At 38.2% G+C, this 12,764-nt stretch overlaps 1 long non-coding RNA gene across 1 annotated transcript in view; it reads right to left on the minus strand.

Annotated features, from left to right (window-relative positions):
• Positions 1-864: 864 nt before the first annotated feature.
• LOC143677719 (uncharacterized) overlaps positions 865-12,764 on the minus strand; it is a 111,981-nt gene continuing 100,081 nt past the window's right edge. Inside the window, exon 5 of the long non-coding RNA XR_013172833.1 lies at positions 865-1,456. This is a non-coding gene — a long non-coding RNA (uncharacterized LOC143677719). The remainder of the gene's footprint in view (positions 1,457-12,764) is intronic.

Genomic DNA, 12,764 nt, shown 5'->3' on the forward strand with positions numbered 1-12,764 from the left:
AGACTATAAAGTGCATGGCACTTTGCGAAATGCTATGGAAAAAAATAAAGGACAAAACCATCTTGGCCCTTAGGAACTGCAAAATCCAGTAAACCCCCCTTTATCCAGTGCCCAGACTCCTAGAGCCCCAGCTGCCTTATGAGTTGTAAACCTAAAAGTTACCAAAACACATGAGCAATGCTTGAAATAGAATAGCCAAAACCAGTGGTCACAGAAGATGCTATGTGATTTATCAGTTTGCTGGTCAAAATAAATAACTTCAAAGTCTCAAAGATCCATGATCCTCTGGTGCCACTGTCAAGAATCCTAAGAGAAACAACAAGGAGTGTTAAGAAAATAAAAACAAAAACCAGACAAGAGAGGGAAGAGAGCAGGAGAGGTGGCTGTTAGAGACTGCTGTAGATACACTGAGAGGTAGATGGCTTTAGCATTCCGGCTTGGGAGGGGAGAACAGGAATGGCCTTGGAGAAAGCGAGCGAAGAGTTAGAACGAAAGACGTTGAGGATCAGGAGCTAGACTTGCTCAGAGGAGACGCAGCCCAGGTGGACGCACATATGTCTGCGCAGTATGAGCGAGGGACCGTGTCACACTGAAGAGAGCTGGCCCAGCATGGCATGCTGTCATGCCAGAAAGCTAGCCCAATGTTGCCAGCTCTTCTAGTCTTTTCAAGAGAAGCCAACAAATCGGATTTGATGTGAAATTTCTCAGCTTTTAAATATTGGCCTAACTTTATAAAATACTGTACAGAATCAGATACCAAATATGTAATGTTTAAAAACAAGAAAACAACACTAAATATGTGCCTTTGAATAAACACATATTTAGTGAAACATGGATTGAAATGATGAATTCTGAATTCAGAGTAGCTGCTTCCCCTGGAGAGGTGGGAGAGAGGAAGGAGAGAGGAAAGCGAAAGGCAAACAAAGGGCTTCTATTTGCTGTAATGTTTTATTACTTTAATAAAGGTCTGCAGTAAGTATAGCAAAATGTTAAGATTTGTTAGATCTGGATGGTAGGTACATAAGTTTTCATTACATTATAGTCCCTACTGTTCTGTACATTTGAAATACATCACAATTAAAAAAACTCAATGTATAGGCCAAACAAAATATTTTTCGCCCACATCAGGCCAGCAGAGTGCCACATTTTGCAGGCTTTGCACGGCATGCTTCAGTAAGCATAGTGCCCACACTCAAGTAGACCTGTGACAATTGTGCTTTGGTTGCCTCCAGAGCAAGGACAGCTGATCCAGGTTGTTTTCAGTCTAGTTGAGCAAGAGAATCACCTGTGTGGCTTGTTAAATATGCTCATGTCTGGTCTCACCTGTATTCTTTTAAACCATAGTCTGCAGGTAGAAGCCAGGCATTTTTATGTTTTTAAAAAGCTCCCCAGATGATGCAGATCTGCAGCCAGAGTTGAAAATCGCCCGACAGTGTCACTGTGGCCCGGGAAAGCACTGCAACCAGAAAAGCACAGGGTTCAGGGGGCTCACAGCAAGGAGGCAACTTTAAAGGGCTCAATGAACATGAGTGGCTTTCCTAAATTAGACCACAACAGAATGGCAATTAAAATGAAGTAACAATGAAAAGGAGCTAGGCCTCTTTGAAATAAAAGCATTGGAATAAGAACGATTGAGATAAGGACTATTTTTAAAAATATTTTCACCCAAACAGAATAAGATAAAATTCAGTATACTATTTTAATGAAACAATTTGCGCACCTACCACGTGCAAGCTTTTCTGCTAGGGATGGTGGAAAAGGCGAAAGGTGACTCTGAAAGGAGCTTAATGTCTAAAGGGTGGATAGACATGTAAATAAATTTGTTCCTTTGGAATAGGGAGATTTGTGATGTGCCTAAGATTGTCCTGCCTTAAAGACTCCAAACCAGAACATTTAAGTTATTGGGCCGCAGGTCATATTTTAATCATTTTCTGGTAGATGTCTGAAGCTGAGACTGAAGAGACAAATGGGGTACAAGTGCCACCTAAAACAATTCAGATCTCAGACAGATTTAATACATGACATGTTCTAAAAATGATGTCTCTAGAGAATGTTCTTGTTTTATATATACAGGAGACTTTTCTTTGTTATAAAGGAGTCATCAGTCTCCCTGTCTCTTTCAGAATGCTACAAACGAATGACTGAATGAATAAATGAATTTTAATTCTTGTAACAAAGATCATAATCGATAATTTATTGCTTTAGGAGGATTTTCAGAAACTCTCATTTAAAGCATTTCTCCTCACAGCAATGATCAAACAATAGCTACAGTTATGGAAAGCCTGTGCTAAGCATTTTAAATACATTGTCTCACTTGAACCTTACCTACAACCTCATGATATAGATCACATTATATCCATTTTATAGATGGAGAAACTGAACATCATGGAGGTTACATAATTTAAACTGAACCTTTGTCTCAATTTATCTGAGGCAGAATCAGGATCCTAATCTGTTCCGTCCACCTTCAAAGCCTTAAACTGAAAGTCTGCCCTACACTTTTCAATCTCTTCACAAAGCGCCATTTGCTATTATTACATTAAAATTTCTCAACAGAAGTGTGTATTAATTAAAATAAATTATAATTTAATTTTAATAAAATATGATTACTGATGTGCTAAGCAATTTAGTGTCGTTTAAAGACAGGAGGCAAGACTGTAGCTAGCCAGGAAATAATGGCCAAGAATGGAGTAGTTCTTCTTAAGGAAAGATTTTTGGCAACTTGGGGTTTGGAGAGAAATGATGTATGCGCCTGTATCTCTCTACCCAAGTAACGGAAGAGTTTGTTCCAAAACTACAAAACCCAGTTATCCACTCCCACCAATGCTCTGTGAATAATGATCACTGTTCATCGGTATTTTTAAAATGCTAAAGTAACTGTTAAAGTAAACCACAATCCCTCTCATCAAGTCCATTAATCAAATGGATCAGTTAATTCAGTCAAAATAGCGGATGATCTTCAAGTCAATTCTTCACATACAAAGGATAGTGGTATACATAAGCAATTCAAGAAAATAGAAACGTCCAGGTAATACTGTAGAACTTTGCAGCATGTTTCAATATGTAAACACAGAAAAGAAAAAATCACTATTTCTTTAATGTTTTTTTTTCAAGTTACTGATAGATGTGTTATTTGCATATTGAAAGCCATATTAGAGTCACCATTTCGTGTTCCTGCGGGAGGGCTGTTAAAACAGGCCACTCTGTCTTAATCAGCTATATATATAAAGAAAGTGTATTGTTTTTCCATCTCCTGTGAAAATGAGTGATCTTTTTTATATTTTCCAGAAGATAATGTATGTGAATTTAATTCAGCAAGTACGATACTTACCATACTAAAAAAAAGCTCATAGAGGCATAATTGTGTCAATAAAAAGGGTTATTTTTGACACAAAAGGTTTTTAAAACAGAGAGTCTATTTATCATGAGGTGGAAAACAACAGCCCAGTCACCCACACGTTGAGATACACATATATTTAAGACATGTACTTTATACATAAGATTTGTTCTTTAAAATAAGAAATTAACCGTGGGAATAATGACTAATGACAAATTTAGATTAAGAAAGAGCCTCTTTCTTTTAAAAATTATTTTATTTTGAATATATAGTACATGTACAAGTCATAAAAATTGGAAGTTAAAAAGGGTGTAAAAAGAAAACTATGCCTCCCTCCTGCTTTTATCATCCAGCCACTTAGTTTGTCTTCTTAGATGTATTTTTTTACTTCTATTATCCTTTTCTTGCAGCCTTCAAGAGATAGTTCTTGATTTTAACACATAGTAAATATCTTGGAGAAGATGTTATATCAGTGCAGAGTCCTAACTATTCTGTTTAAAAAAAAACTCTATATTGTCCATGTTTCTTTTTTATTGAGGTATAATTTATATTCAGATGCAGTTTGATAAATTTTGACAAGTGAATACACTTGTGTAAACTCTCAGCCAAAGCAAGATATGGAACATTTCATAATTATCCTTTGCTAAATTACAAACAAGGTTGCAATGAATAGTACCTGTATTGTATTGCATTTGTTCAAGTTTATCTATGGAAAAATTCCAGAGGTAGGAATGCTGGATCAAAGAGTATGTGCCTTTTAAATTATGATAGTATTGCCAAATTACTTACCACAGGGGTTGTACTAATTTATGCTTCTGCTAACAATTTATGAAAGTTCTTTTTACAGTATAACCTGCTTTTAAACTTCCTGTTCTTTGTCCATCTGATAGGTCAAAACAATGTGACTGTAGCTTTAATTTCAGTAGGAGACATGCTGAGTATCTTTTCATGTATTTAAGAACCACAAAGCAATGTCATTCTGAAAGAAAATTGGAGCAAAAGCAAAGGTACTGTGGAGACTGTGCCTTGCATTTGGAGTGATGAACAGAAACAGAGAAGACTTGACATTTACTCTGAACTTTCAAGAGAAGCTGGACAAAAAAATGTTTTTTTGAGAACAATAGAAACTTGAAGAAACTTGGTATTTCTAGTGTGACCCAAAAAAGAAAATGCCAATAACATCAATGGAAACTCCTAAATCCTGCAGAATCACAAATGGTAGCTTGTTTATTCAACGTAAATGATACTGCCCATGTTAAAATTCATCCAAAAGGTCAAGCAGGAAAGTTTTTTATGCAGAAATTCCAAAACATTTGTAAGATTATATGTATTACAAACAATTATTTGACCACTCATTTTATCCACTACACTTCACCCTAAGCAACTTTTGGCTGACTCTTCAATCCTAAAAAGAAAAGAAAAATCACCACTGAGAATTTTCAAAAAAGTCGTGACTCCAGTTATAGGGGCAATTCCAATAGAAAACATTCAAAAATATTTGGGACAATATTTGGAGGGAAAAAACTACATAGCTCCCAATGTGACTTATTTGAAGAGAACAATGCTGTCTTAGATTTCAATGTTCTTATTTTAAGATTGGTTCCATTGCTGGATAATTACATCATTTATGCCATGTTAATCTGTCAATCAAGGATATTTAAAATCTTTCTACTACCCCCTCTCTGATAAAATTCTTCATTGAATAATAGAGCAATGGAAAGAACTCTGTTGTTTATTAGACTCTCACTTACTAGCTATAAAATCTTATTAAAGTTTATCTTTCTGGGACTCAGTTTCTTGTCTGTTAACTTCAGTTAACAAATTGTCCCTGATCAATTAACTATAGAAGTCTCTGGCATTTAGTAATTTCTCAGTAAGTGTTGGTTCTTGTCCCCCATCTATATTTAACTAGGGCCTTATTAATAGACACAGAAGTAGTAATTAAAAATGAAGGTGTTGGGCTGTGCGATGCTGGCTCAGTGGCAGCATTCTTGTCTGCCATGCCGAGACCTGGGTTCGATTCCCAGTGCCTGCCCATGCAAAAAATAAATAAATAAATAAACTGACACGATTTTAGAAGTTTTGGTTGTGAAAGATTTATATTTCAAATCTGGAAGCTAAATTTTGCCAGCATTTTCCTTTACAACCCTTTGTTAAAAGTGAAGCATTTAGTTTAACAAATGAATATGACTGCTGAATCAATATTTTGATATTTCTCTTGGTCACCAGTGTCTTAGAGCAGCTAGAAATAAAAATGAAAAGTCATGGAACTGTAATTCATATTAAACTTTAAAATCTGTTGTATAACTACTTGTTAAAATGTACTTGGAAAGCTATTGCTTCTTTGTGTATATATTATTATTTATTTATTGATGTATATATTTTATTTTTGCACAATAAAAAAAAGTTAAAAATAAAAAGCTCCCACCCAGCGATATTGACTGAGGCTTAAAAAACTTGGCTTTCTGGGGGTACACAACAGATTCAAACCGGCACACCTTAGACTGGACATATTTATAGCCTTGCCTTAATTTGGACACTTTCATGGCCTTAGAACTGTAAACTTGCAATTTAATAAATTTCCTTTTTAAAAATCAAAAAAAGAGTACAGCCTTTATTTTCATACTTAAAAATGAATAAATTCTTGCAAAGGATAGACTCCAATCTAGTTAGTTTAAAATAGAAGGTATGTTTTAAAACTGGAAGGTAATTATTACTGCATATCAAAAGGCTTTTAGAATTTAAAGAAGGGATGAAGCCAGGGTTGAAATTTCAGAAAAATACATGCCTTATAGCCACATTGCAGAACAAAGGCACCAAGGGAGCTGCTTAATCTATAATCAGGGACCCTTCAAATGCAGAACCGCTCCTCTACTTCCATAGTTAAAAAGCCTCCAAGATAACAAAGCTACTACAATCAAGAAACAAATATGAAGGGGAAGCTGCTATGATCAGAATATTGTCACCACTAGCATGGATCCAGAATAATGTCACATCAGCTATGTATGGCCCAAACCCTGTCTTAAAGCATCACTGAGTAGTCTTTGCACAGTGAGACCTTTGCTTATATTCCCACAGAAAAAGCAAATGCTTCTGTCCCTGTTTTATTTCAGTAAGGGAGGAAAAAACATGCAGCAGTAGCATAGACTTGGCCTCACAGAAGCAACAACATCTGATTGGTTGATCTTAAATCACATTCAGAACTCTATCTGCAAGGGAGTCTGGAAAGTGTAGTTATTATCTTTCCAGCCCCCACAGTATAGGAAAACGGGATAGATGTTAAGCACCAATCCACCATATCTACCGCCGACAGCTCAGGAAATTCTTCCTTGAGTTCAGAAATTATCAGCATTAAATTTATCAAACAGTTTACTTTCATGCACCTCAGGTATCTCATTTGTATGAAACAAAGATTGGAGGTGATATGCAAGGTACACCCCAGTTTTTTGAGTTTTTAACTATTATATGTATGTATCTGTACAAACATACTTTTATAGATATATATATGTGTGTATATGTACATGTGTATGTACATATGTGTGTGTGTGTACATACGTGTATGCAGAAATAAGGACTATATAGATCATAAAGGGATATATATATAATGTAATTGATTTGCAAAAATGACTCAAATTATTTTCCTCCCTGTATCCAAGCCCTTTATGATGTGACTTTGCAGTTCCTCATATCAAAAGGCATCTTGCTTTTTAACCCAATATTTCAAATATTTATTCTTGGCACCAAGAATATTCTTGTTTAACCAGTCATCTATTGCTATACATTTAGATTGTTCCCAATCTTTTACTATTTTCAAAGATAATGTATACAAATTATATATGTATATGTGTATAAAATTTTGCACATGTATCGGTACATCTTTAGGGTAAATCCTTATAAATGAGATTTGAGTCAAATAGGATGAGTATTTTCAATTTTTATGGATATTACCAAATAGTCCTCCACAGGGGTTGTATTAATCAGGGTTCTCTAGAGAAACAGCACTAATAGGAGAGATCTGTAAATATGAGATTTATAAAGGTATCTCATGCAACCATGGGAATGGAAGAGTCCAAATCTGTAGGGCAGGTTGTGAAGCTGGCAGCTCTGATGAAGAGTCTGGACAAACTCCACAGGAGAGGCTCGCTGGCTGAAGAAGCAGTAAAAGAAGCTCTCTCCTTCCCTAAAAGGCTTCAACAGATTGGATTATCTTGTTAGCAGGAGACACACCCTTAGTTGACTGCAGATGTAGTCAGCCACAGCTACAATCAACTGACTGATGACTTAATACCAGCTTTTTCTGGTTTATCAACCAGCTACGAAATATCCTTGCACAACAGTCGGGCCAGTGCTTGCCTAACCAGACAACTGGGCACATCACTTGGCCAAGTTGACACCAGAACCTAACCATCACAGTCCACCCCTTGTCAATTTAGCAGCTATACACATCACCTTGAAACATGCTTAATTTCCAAATAGAACACAATAAGAGACATACATTTTGCCTAATAATATTCAGCTGTCCTGCATACAACTGCAAACACATTACCTCTTCCCAGAACAGGGTGCAGGTCCTTAGGTAAAATTCACTCTTAAACTTCATATCCTATAATGTAATACTATAATATAAACAACACTACTTATGTCACATGATAAGAAGAAACAAGGTATTTGCTTATGTGCAAATACAAACACACTCATGACAAAACAGGGAGGAAATATTTATACCATCAGAGTCCTCATGTCTGTAACTGGTCACATGGTCATAGTTCGTATTTATCACTATCATCTTCTACTATCCATTCCATGTTCCCTTTACCCTCAGCAAGTACTTTAGCTGGCCGAGATTCTTTGCCAGGTATGGTGACCCAAACCTTCATTCCTGAAGTTTCTGGGCCATTAGTAGTCCTGCCTGGATTGGGTTGTTGCAATTTTCCATTGACTTTAAACACGGGAGTACTAAGAGATGCCCTAGGGGATCTCCTGTATCCCCGGAACACTCTTTTTTAGCTCCATCATGTAGTTGCAGTCCTATTTCCTCTCGATAGTCAGGATCAATCCCCCAGACAGAACAGTTATCCCATTTTGTGCCTGTTGATTCAATGGCATAAGAAGACCAAAGTGAACAAAAAGGTAGCAGTCTTAACTTCAAGTTCAAAGGAATCATTGTTGTATTTCTTGGTAGGAGCACTCCTTCTTTTGGAACTAAGACCTGTAGACCAGCAGAGCTTAAGGTTTCAGGGGCAGAAAGCAAAAATTTTCCTAGTGTAACACTAGGGGTGATAACGGGTGGTGTCGCTCCCATTTCTACCCCGTGATTCCTGGACCCGTGAATCCTGACTATGGTAGAAACAGCACCATAGAGTGGATGCTGATTCAGAGCATATACAGACTCCTGCAGAACATTGCCCCAGCCCTGCACAATATTGCCTTCAAGTTGGCAGCATAATTGGGTCTTCAAAAGGCCATTCCACTGTTCTATCAACCCAGCTGCCTCTGGATGATGGGGAACATGGTAAGACCAGAGAATTCCATGAGCATGTGCCCATTCCTGCACTTCATTGCTTTGAAGTGGGTTCCTTGATCAGAAGCAATGCTGTGTGGAGTACTATGATGGTGGATAAGGTATTCTGTAAGTACACAGATGGTAGTTTTTGTGGAAGCATTGTGTGCAGGGAAGGCAAACCCATATCTAGTGTATGTGTCTAGTCCAGTTAGAACAAATTACTGCCCCTTCCATGATGGAAATTGTCCATAGTAATCAACCTGTCACCAGGCAGCAGGCTGATCACCTCAAGGAATGGTGCCACATCTGGGACTCAGTGTGGGTCTCTGCTGCTTGGGCACTCAACAGTGGTCATAGCCAGGTTGGCCTTGGTGAGTGGAAGTCCATGTTGCTGAGCCCATGCATAAACTCCATCCCTACCACCATGCCCACTTTGTTCATGAGCCCATTGGGCAATAGCAGGAGTGGCTGAGGAAAGAGGATGACTTGTATCCACAGAACAGGTCATCTTATCCACTTGATCATTAAAAACTTCCTCTGCCTTGCTCATATGTGGCCTCTCTCTCTCCAGCCAACACCACAAGCAAACTCACTGCCCTGCCCCTGTCTACGTGGGACATGACTCCCAGGGGTGTGGACCTTCCTGGCAATGTGGGACAGAAATCCTAGAATGAGCTGAGACTCAGCATCAAGGGATTGAGAAAAACCCTAGAATGAGCTGAGACTCAGCATCAAAGGATTGAGAAAACCTTCTCGACCAAAAGAGGGAAGAGCGAAATGAGACAAAATAAAGTGTCAATGGCTGAGAGACTCCAAACGGAGTCCAGAGGTTATTCTGGAGATTACTCTTACACATTAATGGACATCACCTTGTTAGTCAAGATGTAATGGAGAGGCTGGAGGGAACTGCCTGAAAATGTAGAGTTGTGTTCCAGTAGTCATGTTTCTTGAAGATGATTGTATAATGATATAGCTTTCACAATGTGACTGTGTGATTGTGAAAACCTTGAGTCTGATGCTTCTTTTGTTTATCTTATCAACAGACGAGTAAAACATATGGAATAAAAATAAATAATGGGGGAACAAATGTTAAAATAAATTTAGATTGAAATGCTAGTGATCAATGAAAGGGAGGGGTAAGGGATATGCTATATATGAATTTTTTTCCATTTTATTTTTATTTCTTATTATGAATTGATGCAAATGTTCTAAGAAATCATCATGATGATGAATATGCAACTATGTGATGATACTGTGAATTACTGATTATATATGTAGAACAGAATGATCAAAAGTTAAGAATGTTTGCATTTGTTTGTTATAATTTTTTTAAAAAAATACAAAATTGATTAAAAAAAAAACTTCCTCTGCCAAAGTCACCCTCTGGTGAGCATTCACATGGGACTCAAATATCTTCACATTTATTGCCCACTCAGAAAGGCCTATCCACATATCTCTTCCCCAGACCTCTTTGCCACCAATTTTCCAATCACGTTCCTTTCAAGTCCATGACCATCCAGCAAACCATTAGCAACAGCCCATGAGTCGGTATATAAACATACCTTTGGCCAGTTCTCAATCCAAGCAAAATGAACAATCAAGTGCACTGCTTGAAGTTTTGCCCACTGGGAGGATTTCCCCTCACCACTGTCCTTTAAGGATATCCCAGAATGGGTTTGTAGTGCGGCAGCTATCCACTTCCAGGTGGTCCCTGCATATCATGCTAAACTATCTATAAACCAGGCCCGAGTTTTCTCTTCCCAGTCAGCTGACTATAAGGAACTCCCCAAGAGACCATACCTCTGGGCTGGGAAAGAGAAGGTAATGTGGCAGGAGTGGGAGCCATGGGCATTACTTGTGTCTTCAGGACCTGCTTGAGCCCTATCTCTAATATACCTTTTCCATTTTATAATGAAGTGCTGCAGTGCACACCCAACTTTATGGCTTGGTGGGTCAGACAACACCCAGCTCACGATGGGCAACTCAGGTCTCACTGTAACTTGGTGGCCCATGGTCAAGCATTCAGTCTCTACTAAGGCCCAGTAGCAGGATAAAAGCTGTTTCTCAGAAACACGGTAGTTATCTGCAGAGGATGATAAGGCTTTGCTCCAAAATCCTACGGGTCTGGGTTGTGATTTTCCTATAGCCGTCTGTCAAAGGCTCCAGACAGCATCCCTATTTGTCACTGACACTTCCAGCACCATTGGATCTGCTGGATTATATGGTCCAAGTGACACATCAACTTGTACAGCAGCCTGGACCTGTCACAGTGCCTCCTCTTGTTCTGGCCCCCACTCAAAACTAGCAGCTTTTCTGGTCACTCAGTAAATAGGCCTGAGTAGCACACCCAAATGAGGAATATGTTGTCTCTAAAATCCAAAGAGGCCAACTAGGCATTTTTTTTCTCAGAATTTTCAGAGCTATTTTTACTATGAGATGAACTCTAGGATTTTATTTTTTTCTAAAGATTGTTTTGAGATTTTTAGTTCAATGTCATTAACTAACTAGCTTAGGCTATGGAAAACTGGCATATTTATACTTCTGGGCTTTCATCTGGTTTTCTCATGCTTCTTTCAAATAAGTTTTTTTTCTCTAGAAAGATAATCATTTAATTTATAAATAACAAATAATCCTTTCCAGATTGTGGTAGTTAGATTCAGTTGTCAACTTGGCCAGGTGAAGGCACCTAGTTCTGTTGCTGTGGACATGAGCCAATGCATGTGAACCTCATCTGTTGTTCATTACATCTGCAGTCAGCTAAGAGGTGTGCCTGCTGCAATGAATGACGTTTGACTTAATTGGCCAGTGCTTAATTGAGAGAGCGCAACGCAGCACAGCCCAAGCAGCTCAGCATACCTCATCTCAGCACTCGCAGCTTAGCCCAGGCCTTTGGAGATGCAGAAAGGAATCACTCCGGGGAAAGTTGTTGGAACCCAGAGGCCTGGAGAGAAGGCCAGCAGAGATTGCCCTGTGCCTTCCCACCTAAGAAAGAACCTCAGTTGAAATTTAGCTGCCTTTCCTCTGAAGAACTAACAAAATAAATCTCCTTTTATTAAAAGCCAATCCATCTCTGGTGTATTGCATTCCAGCAGCTTGCAAACCAGAACAAGGATATACCATATTTACTTTGATTTTGGGATTAATTGCATTGGTTAATTCTGACAAAACAATTGATGGCACTCATGTCTTCTTTCTGATTTAATGTGAATGCATCTTCATTTTTCCACATCAGGCATGTCAGCTGATAGTTTTCTAAAAGTACATAATATTTATATTCATAGACATAAATAACTTTATGCAGGGATATGGAGAAGAATTTATTCTTATTTTCATAAATACACCATTCTTATTTCACTAATGCTGACATTTTGTATCAAGTTTCATCCATTGCTTTCTTTTATGTAAGGAGAGTGACAGGATCAGGGACGCAAGGAGGAGTAAAAGACATTTGATTTATTTACATTATTCAAGTCCTTCTAATAATATATTGCTTCTTTGCCTGGGTTTGATTCCTGGAGCCTGCCCATGTTAAAAAAAATACATATTTATATATGCTGCTTCTTTGGGCACTTGAAAAATCACCTGGAATGCTCACTAAATGACAGATTCCTGTAACCCTCCCATCCAGAAATTCTGATTCGTTAGGTTTGGGGTGAGTCCCAAGAGTTACATTTCGGACAGACTTTCAGGTGCTGCTGTGGCCGTTCTACACTTCGATAGCATGATACTAACAGCCAGGTAAGGTGTCCAACATGCTCTTGGGAAAGCAGGCTCAGAATGTTCCTTTTCATCTTCCACCTCCACCTTCCCCATCTCATCTTACCTGCTCCTTTATTCAAAAGCTTTCCAAACATCACTAAAATCCACTGGCCCCATGGAGCTTGTAATGTCAACTATTGCTCTGCCATTAGTCAGCATCTGTGT

Source organism: Tamandua tetradactyla, chromosome 3, assembly GCF_023851605.1.
Source record: "Tamandua tetradactyla isolate mTamTet1 chromosome 3, mTamTet1.pri, whole genome shotgun sequence".
NCBI classification, from domain to species: domain Eukaryota; kingdom Metazoa; phylum Chordata; class Mammalia; order Pilosa; family Myrmecophagidae; genus Tamandua; species Tamandua tetradactyla.